The sequence below is a fragment of the Pan troglodytes genome, chromosome 10, assembly GCF_028858775.2.
Source record: "Pan troglodytes isolate AG18354 chromosome 10, NHGRI_mPanTro3-v2.0_pri, whole genome shotgun sequence".
Lineage (NCBI taxonomy): Eukaryota > Metazoa > Chordata > Mammalia > Primates > Hominidae > Pan > Pan troglodytes.
Genome location: NC_072408.2, coordinates 117768983 through 117784508, shown reverse-complemented (window position 1 = coordinate 117784508; position 15526 = coordinate 117768983).

Below are 15526 nucleotides of genomic sequence, written 5' to 3'. Positions count from 1 at the left end.
GAGCCTTTGCACTTGCTGTTCCCTCTGTCCAGAACACTCTTCCAACCATTGAGAAAATATTCAGTTATGCATAGGGTACCAGGCAAGCAGATGCTCCAAATGTTTGAAATAATACAAATAATTTCCATAATGCAAATGCAAGTACCTTTCTCCAAAACAGTATTGGGATGTGGGGGACATCACAACATGTTTTAAAGTTTCCTTGTACAGTTGACTGTTCAAACATGGGTTTGAACTGCCTGGGTCCACTTACACATGGATTTTCTTCCATCTCTGACACCCGTGAGATAAGACCAACCCCTCTTATTCCTCCACCCACTCAACATGAAGACCATGAGGATGAAGACCTTTATGATGATCCACTTCCACTTAATGCACGGTAAATATATTTTCTCGTCCTTATAATTTTCTTAATAACATTTTCTTTTCTCTAACTTACTTTATTGTAAGAATATAGTATATAATACATGTAACATACAACATATGTGTTAATCAACTGCGGACTGGAAGCCTTATCCGTTAAGCAATAACTCCTCCCCTCCCTCCTTCCTCCCAGCTTCTGGTAACCTCTAATCTACTGTCTACTTTCTGTTTCTATGGATTTATCTCTTTTGGACACTTGTATATGAAATCATACAATATATGGCTTTTGTGTCTGTGTCTCCCCCTTAGCACAATGTTTTCATGGTTCATCCACACTTTAGCAGGTTTGTAATCCACACTTTAGCAGAATCAGGACTTTATTCTTTTTCATGGCTAAATAATATGTCACTGTACAGAGGGGCCACATTTTGCTTATTCGTTCACCTGTTGCTGGACACTTGGGTCATTTCCACTTTTTTCTTCCACCTCTGCCACTCCTGAGACAGCAGGACCAACCCCTTCATCGTGAAGACCGTGAGGATGAAGACCTGCTGCCAGCAGTGCTGCCATGAACAATATTGGCATTGCTTAGTGGGTATGATGAAAAAGTGTTGGAAAGAGATAGTGGTGATGGTTTCACAACACTGACTCCAGCAGATATTGCCATTCTGACCATTTCTGATTATACAATGTTCATTACCAGAGCAATGTTCATTACCAGAAATCAACATGAAAACTAAACAAACTAAGCAAATGTACTTAAGGCCACTGAATAGTATACTCAGAAATGATCAGAATGGCAACATCTGCTTGAGTCCCTGATTTAAATTCTTTGGGATGTGCCCAGGAGTAGAAATGCTGGGTCCTACAGGAATTCTCTTGTTTCCCATCACCCCACTACGCCCCCCTACCAGTGGCAATAATAATGTTTGGGGAGCCCTGGCTACTTGCCAGGCGCGGTGCTAGGCCTTTTAGCTGTATCAGCTCGTTGGAGCCTCTGGCAACTCTCTGTGGCATATACACTTATTACCCCCATTTTCCAGGTGGAGACACTGAGGCCTAAATAGATCCTGCAACTTGCCCCAAATTACAAACCTAGGAAGTGGCGAAGCAGGGATTTGAATTCCAAAATCTCTGCTCTTAACCAGTCTTCCTCCTGAATCACATGATGTGGTGGCGGGAGGAGTGGGGAATGGGAGGGAGGTGAATGGAGACCCTCTTTCTGAAAGTGTTGTCCAGTCTGTAATTATCAAGATTAACTGAAAAGTCTGGCATGGTAGTCCCAGAACTTAAGTTCCTTTGGAGGGTTTTTGTTTTCTGTTTTTTTTAGACTGAGGCTCACTCTGTCGCCCAGGCTGGAGTGCACTGGTACTATCTCGGCTCACTGCAACCTCCACCTCCTGGGTTCAAGCGATTCTCCCACCTCAGCCTCATGAGTAGCTGGGATTACAGGCGGGCACTACCAAGCCTGGCTAATTTTTGTATTTTTAGTAGATACGGGGTTTTGCCATGTTGCCCAGGTTGGTCTCAACTCCTGACCTCAAGTGATCTGCCCACCTTGGCCTCTCAAAGTGCTGAAATTACAGGCATGTGCCTCTGCACCCGGCCCCTTTGGAGGTATAAAACTGTTTTAATGTAAACATGCCATTTGACTATTTTATACGAGGGAGGAGGAGGCTGGTGCTCCCTTGTCATAAGACCAATGTTCATTACCAGAAATCAACATGAAAACTAACCAAACAAGCAGAAAGAAGAAAATGTTTGAAACACGCACACACAAACTATAGCTCTACCTCCTCAGGCACTATTACTATTAACATCTTGGTGCTAATGATTCTTTCAAAAAAAAATTTTTTTTTTTGAGACAGAATCTTGCTGTGTCACCCAGACTGGAATGCAGTGGTGCAATCATGGCTCACTGAGCCTTTTGGGCTCAAGTGATCCTCCCACCTCAGCCTCCTGAATAGTAGCAACTACAGGTGTGTACCATTATGCCCTGCTAGTTTTTTTTCAGAGATGGGGTCTTGCTATGCTGCCCAGGCTGCTGTTGAACTCCTGGGCTCAAGTGATCCTCCTGCTCCAGTCTCCCAAAGTGCTGGGATTACAGGCATGAGCCACCTGGCCCAGCTTCCAAATCTTCTTCTATGCATATGCAAGTGTATGATGAATCTCGTTTTTAATGAGATTGTACAGAGTATGCCATTTCTTAATCTTTTTTTAATTTAACACATCACAATTATATTCCATGTTAATAAATATATTTCTCCAATATAATTGTATGATTATTGTGTATTTCATTCATTCACTCAGCAAGCATTTACTGAGTGACTTTGTGTCTCAGGATGTATTTAAGAGAGCCTCTAGTATTATGTATAATTTCTCCCAACTTCTTACTAGGATAAAGAGCACTATATTAATTATGCTCATAGCTAAATCTTTGAACTTATACTTTGATTATTTTTTGGAAATAAATTCCTAGAGGTAGAATTGTTTGATCTAAATAAAACACTTTTCAGGCTTTTGACATTCTCTGAACCAGTCATATTTGGTTGTGAGGAATAGATCGCTACTTGAACTATCTCAAATTCAAGGTGGTTTATTAAAAGGACACAGACCTTAGGAAGGGTGAGAGCAGAGCAACTTCAGGGTTCTCAGCAGTCAAAGTTCATGGCCTCTCAGTCTAATGCTCCCATTGACTTGACTCTGCCAACTCAGTCTTCGTTTCAACTTTATCCAAATTCTCAAGAAAGAGAGAAGCTGGTTGGTGGAGCCTCAGCCTATGGGACTGGCTCCTCTATGTTAGACGATTCCTTTGTCGAATTATGGGCAGCCAGTGAGACCCATATGGAACTGATAACCTCCTATCCCATGAAGTGCATCTTAATAATGGCTTGAGAATGAAAATATGTAGGAAGAGAAGAAAATAGCATCCTTTTAATTTTTTTGTGTGTGTAAATGGATCATCATTCTTGGAACATAATCAGAATTCTTCTGGTTGTACATGACAGAAATCCAATTTAAACTGGCCTAAGCATGAAGATATTTATCAGCTCATGTGACTGGGAAGTTCAGGGGGTAGATCTGTCATCAATCACAGCTACAGCCAAGAGGCCTACAATGTCACCAAGACTCTTTCTTCCCCACTCCCCACCCCCCACCCTCTCTGCTCCACTCCACTTTCTTCTGCGATGGAGGCATTCACAGGCCAACCCTCTCCAGGGTAACGTGCAAAGGCCCCAGCAGTTCCTGACTTATCCTACCACCTTGGCAACCCCAACAGGAAGAGGGCCTGACTCCTCCCAGCAAAAGTCCCAGGGCTCACTCCTATTGAGACTTCACTGACTCAGTCACCATGGCCAAGGGAAAGGAGGTGGCTGATTGGTCAGGAGTAGGTCTTGGGCATGCCCCTGGGCCGGGCAGTAGGGTTAGCCCTGCCTGAACCATGTGGACAGAGAGTAGGAGAAGGGTGACTAAATCAGGTGCTTTTTCCAAAAGAAGGGAAGTGGACACCAGGCAGAGCAACACCAAGAAGTGTTGCTGCAGAAATGTAGTAGGGGTTTTCCCCTCTTTTTCCAGTAGAAGAGATGCATCATATCAAGCCATTCTGATTTTCTGTTCTCAGTTTTCTCAAATGACAAATAAGAGGTGTTGTGAGCTTGGTGTGAGAAGTTCCAAAGAATGTTCTGGAATGATGGAAACATTCTATATCTGTGCTGTCCAGTATAGAAGTCACAAGCTACAACGTTGCTACTGGACTCTTAAAATGCAGCTAGTGGGACTGAGAAACTGAATTTTTCATTTTAATTAATTTAAATTTAAATAGCCACACAAGGCCGGTGGCTGCTGTAATCAGACAACACAGAATAAAAGCCTGCTAAGTTTTTCTGTTAGCATTGGATAGAAATGTGAGATCTTCAATGCATCTGGTCTGTAGTAAAAGAAACTCTCTTGCCCTTGTCTGCTGCCAGAGAAACTTTCTGAATCTCAGGGAGTTTTTCCACGAGAGTGATGGGAGGTCTGCGCTGCGTCCATAGGGCCAGCGATGAATGTGGCGCCTTGTAATGAAATAACTGAAACATCATTGTGACTGTAGAATCAAGGGTCTTCCCTCCTTATCTCCAAAGTGCCCGTGTTTTACATGAAAAAGCGTTTCTAATTAATAGGCCAGCCCCTCTCGAGTTTGATAAAAACAGAGGAGAAAAGGATTTGATTAACCCACGATCTTTTCAATTTGGCGTGTTCTGCATGAGTGAAGTGTGTTTTCTGCAACCGAGCCAAGCCAGGCTCGTCCTGGTTTACCGTGATAACATTCTTCCCTTTGTGCAGCCCTGATTCACTTCCAGGAGAGGCTGGTATGAAGAGATTCTCTGAGGTAATCACTAGCGTGGCCCTCAAGGGTAATCTGGATTCTCGTACAGACAGTGGCCCACACGAGGAAGGAAAAGACGACAAAAGCTTCCATTGTCCCCAAGTAAGATAGTTTGTTCAGCCTGGAGACCGAGGGTGGGAGGTTTGGGCTAAGCAGGGATGGGAGGAAGGGTGACTGGGTCACTCAAAGTCAAAATGTCAGGGACTGTGATGGTGCAGAAGGAAGACAGCCAGTTGTAGCAATCTTCCGGTGCTATGATCTGTTGTCTGCTATCTGTCCTGTCTGCAGTGTGTGGCCAAAGAAGCCCTCACTGCCTGGGATCAAAGCAGGTCACAGAGTAATGTGTTTTCTGATTTCATTTTTTCTCTTTGTTGATGCAGAGATAAGAAACTTCTTTCTCCTCTCTGCTTACAGGGACAGGACAGACTAGGTAGCAGATAACATCTCTCTAGATGGGTGTGGTGGTTTTAAAACATGACTGCAAAGTTTTTGACAGTTCACCATTGAGAAGTGAGGTCTTTCGTGCTTATCATTTGAATCAGGATGGGATTGTAATTGCCACCATGCTAGAGAAGCCACATGTTGGAGCCTCAGTTGGGGGACCCTAGCAGAGCCCAGCCTTCCAGCCATCCCTAGCAAGGTACCAGACATGGGAGTGGACCCTCTGGGCTAAGCCACTGGCTAGCTGAATACTCCTGAGTGATCTCCATCAACACCATGTAGAACAGAAGAATCACCCAGCTAAGCCCTGCCTGATTTGCTGACCCACAAAATTGTGCAATATAAAAGTGGTTGCTGTATTCAGCCACTAAGTTTTGGGACTATTTCTCACACAGTGAAAAGATAATAGGAAAATAATGTACTGAATTATTTTGTTTATTGGTAGGTTCCTGGCCCCATTCATCAAGGCTGGGCCAGGGAAGGCTTTGAATATGGCTACTGTTTGGGTCTGTAACACACTCCTCAAATGACACACTTCCTGCTTGAATTTTAAGGTGTATTGACCTCATAATGTCAGCTCAATGGACAAAAACTTTCAGGCTCCTGGGGCTGGGAGATGAATTGGGGCTACTGGGCTGCACAGCTTCAGCATTCAATGTAAGTGGACCCTCCCACTGGAGTTGAGCAGTATGGCGGCTTTGGGAGATGTCATGGAAAATGTGTGGACTCTTGACAGACTGCCTGGGTTGCAATCCTGGTTAGAACTGTTACACTGTGTGACCTAGAACAGCTATTAGCTTCAGTTTTCTTGGCTATAACATGGTCGTCATGATCAGGCCTACTTCACTGAATTACTATGAGGGTTAAATAAGAATTTACATAGAAGGCATTGTCACTTCTTTTGCCATTTGGTATCTGAAGTCCCTTTCTACATTTTGGGAATTCTTGGCTGTATCAGTCATGGGGGATGGGAAGGCAGAACCCTCATCTCTCTTTGGAAGTTGGAAGCCTGGCCTTTGCTCTCCCAGTCTCCCTGGCTGCCAGGGTGTCCTGTGTCATAGGTTATATGACATGGGCTCAGCCAATCAGGTGCACTGGCCTCAGACTTTGAAATGGGAGCTGAGGTTTGAAGAAACCAGGACAGGGAAACATATTATTGGGGGGCATCAGCAATGGCAGTCACATCCAGCTCCAGCAGTGGGGGACACAGTCAGCAATGCCTAGGTCAGTGGTTAGCACAGTCAGCAACGCCTAGGTCAGTGGTTAGCACAGGAGCCTTCACCAGGCTGGCTTGGGGTGTGATTTTGGCTGTGCTTGGGGATGCATAGTCCCCCTTAGGCCCTTTTCCCCTTCTGAAGCTGCTGCTTCTTCCACGTGATATTGCGGCGACTCCACGTCCTTCCGTTAATTCTTCATCTGCTTAAATCAGTCCAGCTAGGTGGGTGTCTATGGCCTGCCAATGAGAAACCTGACTGATGCTTTGCATGCAAAGTGTCTAGCACTGTGCTGGGCACAGAGAAGGGCCTCGGGAAAGGTCCCAGTGGCAGACATCACCCTTTGTTTTTTTCTTTTTTGAGACAGGGTCTTGCTCTGTCACCCAGGCTGGAGTGTGGTGGTGAGATCATAGCTCACTGCAGCCTCGACCTCCTGGACTCAAGTGATCCTCCTGCCTCAGCCTCCCAAGTAGCTGGGATCACAGGTGTGTGCCACTAAACCTGGCTAATTTTTAAAAAATTTTGTAGAAAAAAAAATCTTGCAAAGATGGAATCTCACTATGTTGCCCAAGCTGGTCTTGAACTCCCAGCCTCAAATGATCCTCCTGCCTCAGCCTTCCCAAATGCTGAGATTACAGGTGTAAGACACTATGTCAGGCCAGAGCACTTCTTAAGCGTATCAAAATTAACATTATAACAAAATGTAGAAGGTGGGTACATGGGTATCCACAATTCTTTCTACTTTTCTGTATATTTGGGATTTTTCATAAGAAAATACTGGGGGAGGCCTGGTGTGGTGCTTCACACCTGTAATCCCAACACTTTGGGAGGATGAGGCAGGCAGATCACTTGAAGTGATCACTCAGAAGTTTGAGACCAGCCTGGCCAATATGGTGAAACCCCATCTCTATTAGAAATGCAAAAAAATTAGCCAGGTGTGGTGGTGCATGCCTGTAATCCTAGCTACTCAGGAGGCTGAGGCAGGGGAATTGCTTGAACCCGGGAGACAGAGGTTGCAGTGAGCCGAGATGGCACAACTGAACTCCAGCCTGGGTAACACAGTGAGACTCTGTCTCAAAAAAAAAAAAAAGAAAAGAAAAGAAAATATTCGGGGAAAGACAAAAAAAAAATCCAACAATAACAAAATAAGATGGAAGAAGAGTGCTGTATTAGTTTGTTAGGGCTGCCATAACGAAGTACCACACACTGGGTGGCTTAAACAACAGAAATGTATTGTCTCACAGTTCTAGAGGCCAGAAATCTAAGACCAAAGTATTGGCAGCGTTGGTTCCCCCCAAGGGCTGTGAAGGCAAATCTGTTCCAGGCCGCTTCCCTGGCTTCTGGGTTGCTGGCAGTGCATGGTGTTCCTTGGCTGGTAGAAACAGCACCCCGATCTCCATCTTCTTCTTCACATGACCCTCTTCCTGTGTGTGTCTTTGTGTCTGAATTTCCCCTCTTTATAAGGACACCCGTTGTATTGGATAGGACCCATCTTCGTGACCTTATTTTAACTTAATTACCTCTAGAAAGACCCTGTCTCCCAACAGTCACATTCTGAGGTACTGGGGGTTAGGGCTTCAGCATAGCTTTGGGGGGGATACAATTTAACCCATAACAGGTACATTTGCAGCCTGAACTTCATTTAGGTAAAAAAATAACCATGAGGACCCGCTAAGTGATTAGCATTGTACTTGGCAAAAACTTACTCTCAAATCCCAGCACTTTGGGAGGGGCCAAGGCAGAAGGATCACTTGAGCCCAGGAGTATGAGACCAGCCTGGGCAACACAGGGAGACCTCATCTCTACAAAAAACAAAAAAATTAGCCAGGCATAGTGGTGCATACCTGTGATCTCAGCTACTTGGGAGGCTGAGGCAAGAGGATCACTTGAGCCTGGGAGGTTGAGGTTGCAGTGAGCCATGATTGCACCACTGCACTCCAGCTTGGGCTACAGAGCAAGACACTGGCTCAAAGTAAATAAATAAATAAGTAAGTAAATAAATAAATAAATAAATAAATAAATAAGCTTTCTCAGACTCCCATGTAGTTAAGAGTAGTCAGGGAACATAGCTCTTGTCAATGAAATGTAGGCAAAAGTCTGTCGGGTGGAGTTCCCAGATAACTCCTTGTTTTCCTAATTTAAAAATTGCGATAGTGGTAGTGGTAATGATGGTGGTGGACAGACTCAGATAGTATATCCTTTTTCCTCCTCTCTTTCCCTTTTTCCTCCCTGGAATGAGGATGCAATGCCTGGAGGTAGAGCCATCATTTTGAGGCTATAAGGATAAAAGCCTCATGCTAAGGATGAAAGAAGGAAGCTAGAAGACTAGGTCTTTTTTCTCCACCCCTAAATAGAGATGGGGTCTTGCTATGTTACCCAGGCTGGTCTCTTAATTCCTCGATTGAAGCAATCCTGCCTCAATCTCCAAAAGTGCTAGAATTACAGGCATGATCCACTACCCCTGGCCTTAGAAGACGAGGTCTTTGGCAATGTCCTTGGATAGCTGCACCAACCCTGGACTGTTGAAGTCCAAAAATCTTGTTAACTGAAAACATTTAACCCTTACTTGTTTAAGCCACTACTTGTTGAGTTTTCTGTTATTTGAAACCAAATGCATCCCTAATTAATACATCTAAGTTTGAGTGGCTGCTTATATTTTTTCTCTATTTTAATTCAAATAAACATGCAATTAGATCAATAAGATTGCTTCTGGGTATCATCTGAAATTGATTCATGTAAACCAGTGCAGTGACAGTTTTAGAAATTCTGACTTAGTAGGGTCCTTACTTTGGTTGAGCATTTCAGAATTTACTAAGCTTTTCCTCCATCATCCTTTTATTTAATCTTCACTGCAATTCCACAAACTAGTGAGGTAGATATTATTGTCCATGTGTTACAAATGAGGGAATGGATGGGGCTGAGACATGTTAAGTGACTTGCTAAAGATTCTATAGCTGGTAAGTGGGGAGGCCAGGAGGACCTCAACAAATGTTTATTATGCACCTACCAAGTGACAGGCACTGTGGCTACAGAAGGGAATAAGACAGACAGTCTCTGATCCCACAGAGCAACAAGGAGGTAGAAAGTTAAACAAGTCATGGCAACCAAATGTGATCAATGTTATGGCAGAAGAAATCTCCAGGTCTGAGAAAGCATGAAAGAGTGTCCCTATCTTAATTTTGGTCCCCCAGAAGCCAACCTTAAAGCAAGAATTTAAGAGCATATAGATTTGGGGGAGGTAATCCCAGGAAGTGACGGTAGGGGAATTCGGGAAGTTAGACAGGGGAGAGAATATGTGTTGAAGCGTGTGTTACTAAACAGACTTTATGCTGTGGCAACTAGGGCACAACCCTGCCACCCCCCAACCAAGGACCCTCTAGGAAACTGTGCAGAACACATCTCGGTGTTGCCCCAGGAGGGGTGAGATGCTGGGATGTTTAGCCACCACCTCTTGTGTCTTGTTGGTTGAGATTTGCTCCTGGGGACATCAACTCCCTGGCACTCTGGCCTGTCCCCATGCACGGACCCAGCGAGCTCTGGCATCTAAAGAATATTAAAAGCCCCCAGCCAAGCAGATGGAAGAACCCCGGGGCTTGCACCAAAACTGTGTGCAGATGACTCCAGTGAGGGCCTAGAGAAGCTATGGGTTACCAGCAATGACTGCCACAGGTCCCTAATTTAGTGAAGAAGAGTCAGGAAAAGCTTCCTAAGGTAGTGGTGCAAAAATTCTAACCTTTGCTGGTCACATAGTGCGACAATCTGACAATGACACAGCCTCTAAGAGAGGCAGACTTCATGTACAGAATGCCTCAATATCCTGACACTTGGCCTGCTGGCTCACCCGTGAGGCCGATCCAGGTTAAGCCTAAATGCTATGGTGAAGCTGAATGCAGAGACAAGATCAAAGCACACCCCCTTCCAGAAGCCTCTTCAAGAACCGGCCTCCAGGGAGGGACCAGGGAACCGGCAGCCCTGTTTCCAACTTTGCCTGGGCTTCCTGCGGTGCGCGCTTCTGTCCTCGCTGACATGCCGAATGTTCTCCCCAAATTATTTCTGAGTTCTACTGGCAGCGGCTCTGCCTCCCCGGCTCCCCTCCCCACTCCCGTTGGCAGATCTGTGTTATAAAATAAGAGGCTCGGGATTATGTCTGTCTGACAACTGAAGAATGAGCAACGGAGCAGATGCAGAGTCTTACAAATCCCGTGAATTATACATGGCCATCTGCAGCCTGGAGCCGTCCAGGATTTCCACCCCACACCACGGCGTTCCATATGGAGTCATATGTTTTTAGTAGCGGAGCCATGCTGTCAACGTCCAGCAATCCGTCATGTGGCACATGTGTGATGCAAGCGCCCAAATCAATGTTATCTCAGGCCCAGGAGTTCTGAGCAGAGCTGAGCGGTGGCTCGGGCAGTCCTGTCTTCTCACAAGGACGGCGCAGTGTCATTTTCCCATATTTGAACAATGTTATTAAATCTCTTTTTTATCACTCGGAAGGCAGCCCTCACACTCTCCGCCACACACATGCCCCGAGAGAGAGGCCTGATTTGAATATAGAAATTTAAAAGTCACTAGACTGAAGCTGGAGGCTGGTGGATTTTAACGGCTTCTCTCCGGACGGGAGCCTGGGCCCTACCACCCTCTTCCTGAGACCTGGGCACCTTCGCCTGAAATCACTGGGCTGGAAATCACGTGACCCCCACCCTGGCTGGAGCTGATTGGCTCAAGATGGACTCCTGGCTCTGGCTGGGCCAATCGGATTCTCTCCTCTACTCAAGCTGCACTGAGACCTTTAAAGGAAGGAAATTTGGGCGCAGTGGGGAAGTGGTGTTAGGCCACGTGTCTGGGAAGGGAGAATCTGGGCTACCGAGAGGGATAGAAAGAGAGGGGGAATGAGAGAGAGGCAGAAGGGAGGGAGGGAGGGAGGGAGGGAGAGAACAAGGGAAAAAGAAAAGCTGTGTGGGGAGGCTCATGCTTGTAATCCCAGCACTTTGGGAGGCCGAGACGGGAGGATAACTTGAGATCAACCTGGCTGACAGAGCAAGACCCTATCTCAAAAAAAAGGGGGGGGGGGGTGGAGGGGAGTGGGGAAGGAAAGGGATCACCATCTCTTTGCCAATGCCCTCTCGTTAGTCTCCCTCTTTCCTGAGCACATACCCCTGTCCCTGTGTCTAAATTCTCCTGCTTCCCCAAGGGCTGTTTCTTGGCTGAGGTTTGTGGTGAGAGAGAAGGGATCTCGAGATCTCTCGGTCAACTATTCCAGACATGGTGCCCTGGACATAATCTCCTGGCATCACCACAGGGCCGGGATGGAGCTCTTCCAACCTTTTCAGGGAACCAGGGTCGGGGTGGGGGCTGAAAAGAAAACGACTTTCCTGGGCCCTGATGACCTTCCCTCAGAAACACCACGGTGTCCTTCCGAGAAACTGGGAAGGCGATCCAGCTCTTTGTTTTTCTGGTAACAGGAATATCCAGGTATTGGCGCTGTTTTGCAAATACCAACTTTATGCCCACAGGGAATGTCTGTTGTTTGGCCTTCCTGATATCTCTTTTTCCTGCTCAGATACCAGCACCCTAATTTGCCTTTGGGACACCAACCACCTTCCACTCGGGGTCCGCTTTGGGCTGATTGTCTCCTCACCTTGACCCAAGCCCAGCTAGAGGACAGAGAAAGAGAGAGTAGAGGAGAGAATCCTATTGGCCCAGCCGGAGCCAGGAGCCTAGCTTGGGCCAATCAGCTCCCGCCAGAGATTAGTACAGATAGTGGTTAGTGAATGGGCAGAGAACAAAGCTGGGTCATGTGATGTGAGATTGAACCTCTGTGACTCTCTCACACCATCAGGAAGCTTTCACAGTAATCTCTGCCTCTTTTATATGTGGATAAATGGAGAAGGGGGTACGGCAAGTTTTCATCGTCCTGGGGAATCAATGCATACCACCACTGGGAAGACAGAAGACCCTTGCATGCACCTTGGGAACCAAGACTGGGCCTCAGAGGCCCCAAGCCTTGTGGTTGAGGCTCATTGGTGTTCATTCCAGACGGACCTGGATTTGAACCTCGATCCCACCACTTTCCAAACCTCTTTCCTTGGACAAGTCCCTTCACCCCTCTGAACCTTAGTTCCCACATCTGTAGAATGGAGATGGCAATGAAACCCACCTTGTGGGAATGGGGTGAAAAGCAGCATCATTCCAGGTATATGCAGCATTGGTGGGTACTAGGGGGACAGAGAGCAAAAGTTTTTATTTTAATAGTTATGCATTTATTTTAAGGTTACTGTCTACTTTTGAAAAATGTTACTGTCTACTGTTTTTTTCACTGATGGCAGTGCTCTAAAGTTCCTTTTCAAAATAAATTTATTGAAACAAAAAAGGAGCTAATTTAAAGAAAACTATTAAGTCAAAAGTAGTACAGATGAAACTTGGAAAACCTGGGAAGCAGAACTCAAATGACTGAAGTTTGAGAAACACTGAAAAAATGCCCAATGCCTGGTACATAGTAGTTGCTCATTAAAAGTGTATAGATCAAGATGGATTGGTATTTTACACTGGCTGCAGGCAGCCAGGCCATGGCTAGATGGAAATGCATGAGTAGGGGCCGGACGTGATGTCCCACGCCTGTAATCCCAGCACTTTGGGAGGACAAAACGGGCGAATCACTTGAGGTCAGGAGTTCAAGACCAGCCTGGCCAACATGGCAAAACCCCATCTCTACTAAAAATACAAAAATTAGCCGGGGGTGGTGCGTGCCTGTAATCCCAGTTACACTGGAGGCTGAGGCAGGAGAATCACTTGAACCCGAGAGGCAGAGGTTGAGGTTGCAAGTGAGCCGAGATCATGCCTTTGCACTCCAGCCTGGGTGACAGAGCCTGACTCAATCTCAAAAATAAAATAAAATAAAATAAAATAAAAATTTTTAAAAAAAGAAATGCATGAGTGGGAAGATGCCAGAGTCATGTGACCTTGTGGAGTAGATGCTCTGATGCCTGATAAACCTCAGCCAAGAAACAGCCCTTGGGGAAGCAGGAGAATGTAGACACAGGAACAGGGGTGTGGCCAGTGCTCAGGACAGAGGGAGACTAATAAGAGGGGATTCAAGTGGTTCTTATGGGAAAACATGAATCTCAGAGGAAATGATTCAAGAGAAGTCAGCCCCAGGGCAAGCCCTGGTGCTTGGAACTGTGACTTCTGATCCCCATTTTGGGTCTAGAAAACTTCCCACCTGAAATGCCTTGTCCCTCTTGACAGCTGTCATCATATCCAGCACACAGGAGGAAGAGGGAGCCCAGGGCAGGATCCTGCAAGATGAGTCCTTTAAGCTGCCATAGGAAGCCACAGGGACTGGCCATAACCAGTCCATTTTCCATCTGGAACTTGGAAATATGGTCTTTCCTAGAGAAGAACGTCAAAGCCTCAGATGGCATCTAGGGGGCTAGACAGGGAGATAAATGAATAAAGTTGGCAGGTTGAAACAATAATCCTGAGGATGGTGTTTCACTGGGCATGTGCCACACCCAAGGTGACAAATTTAGTAAGTTGCTATGCAGGTCACATAAGATCCTGCATGTAAGTGCCTGGCACAGTGCCTGGCATCCAGACGATATGCAAGAAATGGTAGCTATTATGATAATTGTTGTCCATCAGCCTAAGGGGAAGTCCTAAACCAAAGACTGAAAAGCCCTGGAAAGTCCAATATCCTGTTATTTTCTGACTGTAATACACGAAGAAATGTGCTAAGAGGAGCTAGGTGTTGGAAGGAAAGAACTGTTCAGTGGTTAGAGGAATGCCCAGTTTCTATTCTTTCTCTGATGAATTCTACAGCCTTCTCCAGCAGTAAAATCGAGATTTTGTTTTAAAAAAGAGATAGATTTAAAACTACTTTAGTGTTTTAAAACCCTGCTACCTTCTGATTGAGGGAGTATTACGACAATGGAGTATTAGGACAATGCAGTAGCGCTTGAAGCCAAAAAATAAATTAAACTGATAAATTACTCAGTGTTCTTGAATGTATTGAGAGATTTATAAGAATAGCAGAGAGCCTGGGATGAGTTATTGTAAGAACACAGAAGACAAAAAAAAAAGAGGCAATGGCTAACTCTAGGAAAAACAAAATGTTATAGTCATAGCACACGAAGTGGCCCAGTTGTGAATAATATAAACAATCATCAGGCTGGGCATGGTGGCTCCCTGCCAGTAATCCCTGAACCTTGGGAGGCTGAGGTGGGAGGATTGCTTGAGCCTGGGAGGTCAAGACTGCAGTGAGCCATGATTCTGCCGCTGCACTGTAGCCTAGGTGACAAAGTGAGACCCTGTCTCTCAAAAACAACAAGAAAACAACAACAACAAAACCCAATCATCATAATATAACCATCAAATATTAATTCAATATTTGAATAGACTTTTTAAAGAACTGTCTTAGGTTTAAAGGAAAATTAATAATATAGTTTAGGGAGTTCCTATATGCTCCATATCCAGTTTCCCCCATCACTAACATCTGACATTACTATCTGACATGAAATTTGTTACATTTAATGGACCAATCTCAATACATTATTATCAACTAAAGTCCATGGGTGATTAACATTGCCTTAGTTTCTCCTAATGATTTTTTTCTGTTCTAAGATTCAATCCAGGAATCCATACTGCATTTATTTGTATGTATTTCCTTAGGCTCCTCTTGACTGTGGCAGTTTCTTAAACTTTCCTTGTTTTTGATGACCTTGATGGTTTTGAACAGTACTGATCAAGTATTTTACAGAATGTCCTTCAACTGGGGTTTGTCTAATGTTTTTCTCACCATTAGCCTAAGTTGTGGGTGTTTAGGAGGAAGATCACAGTGGTAAAGTGCCGTTTTCATTATATCATACCAATGGTACATATATTATCAACATGTTTTATCACTATTGATGTTGATCTTGATCACCTAAGGTACTGTTTGTCACTTAAATAATTTTAAAATATTAAACATAAAGTAGAAGTAAAATATAATTTAAAAATTTAAATGGCACCAATCTATACTTGGAATATGAAGTGGTGAAGACTGTGTATGTGTGTGGCATGTGCGTGGCATGTGGGGATAGTGATGAAGGAAGATATCTTTACCTTTCATAGTTGAGAGAAAATCAGTATCTGAATGGAG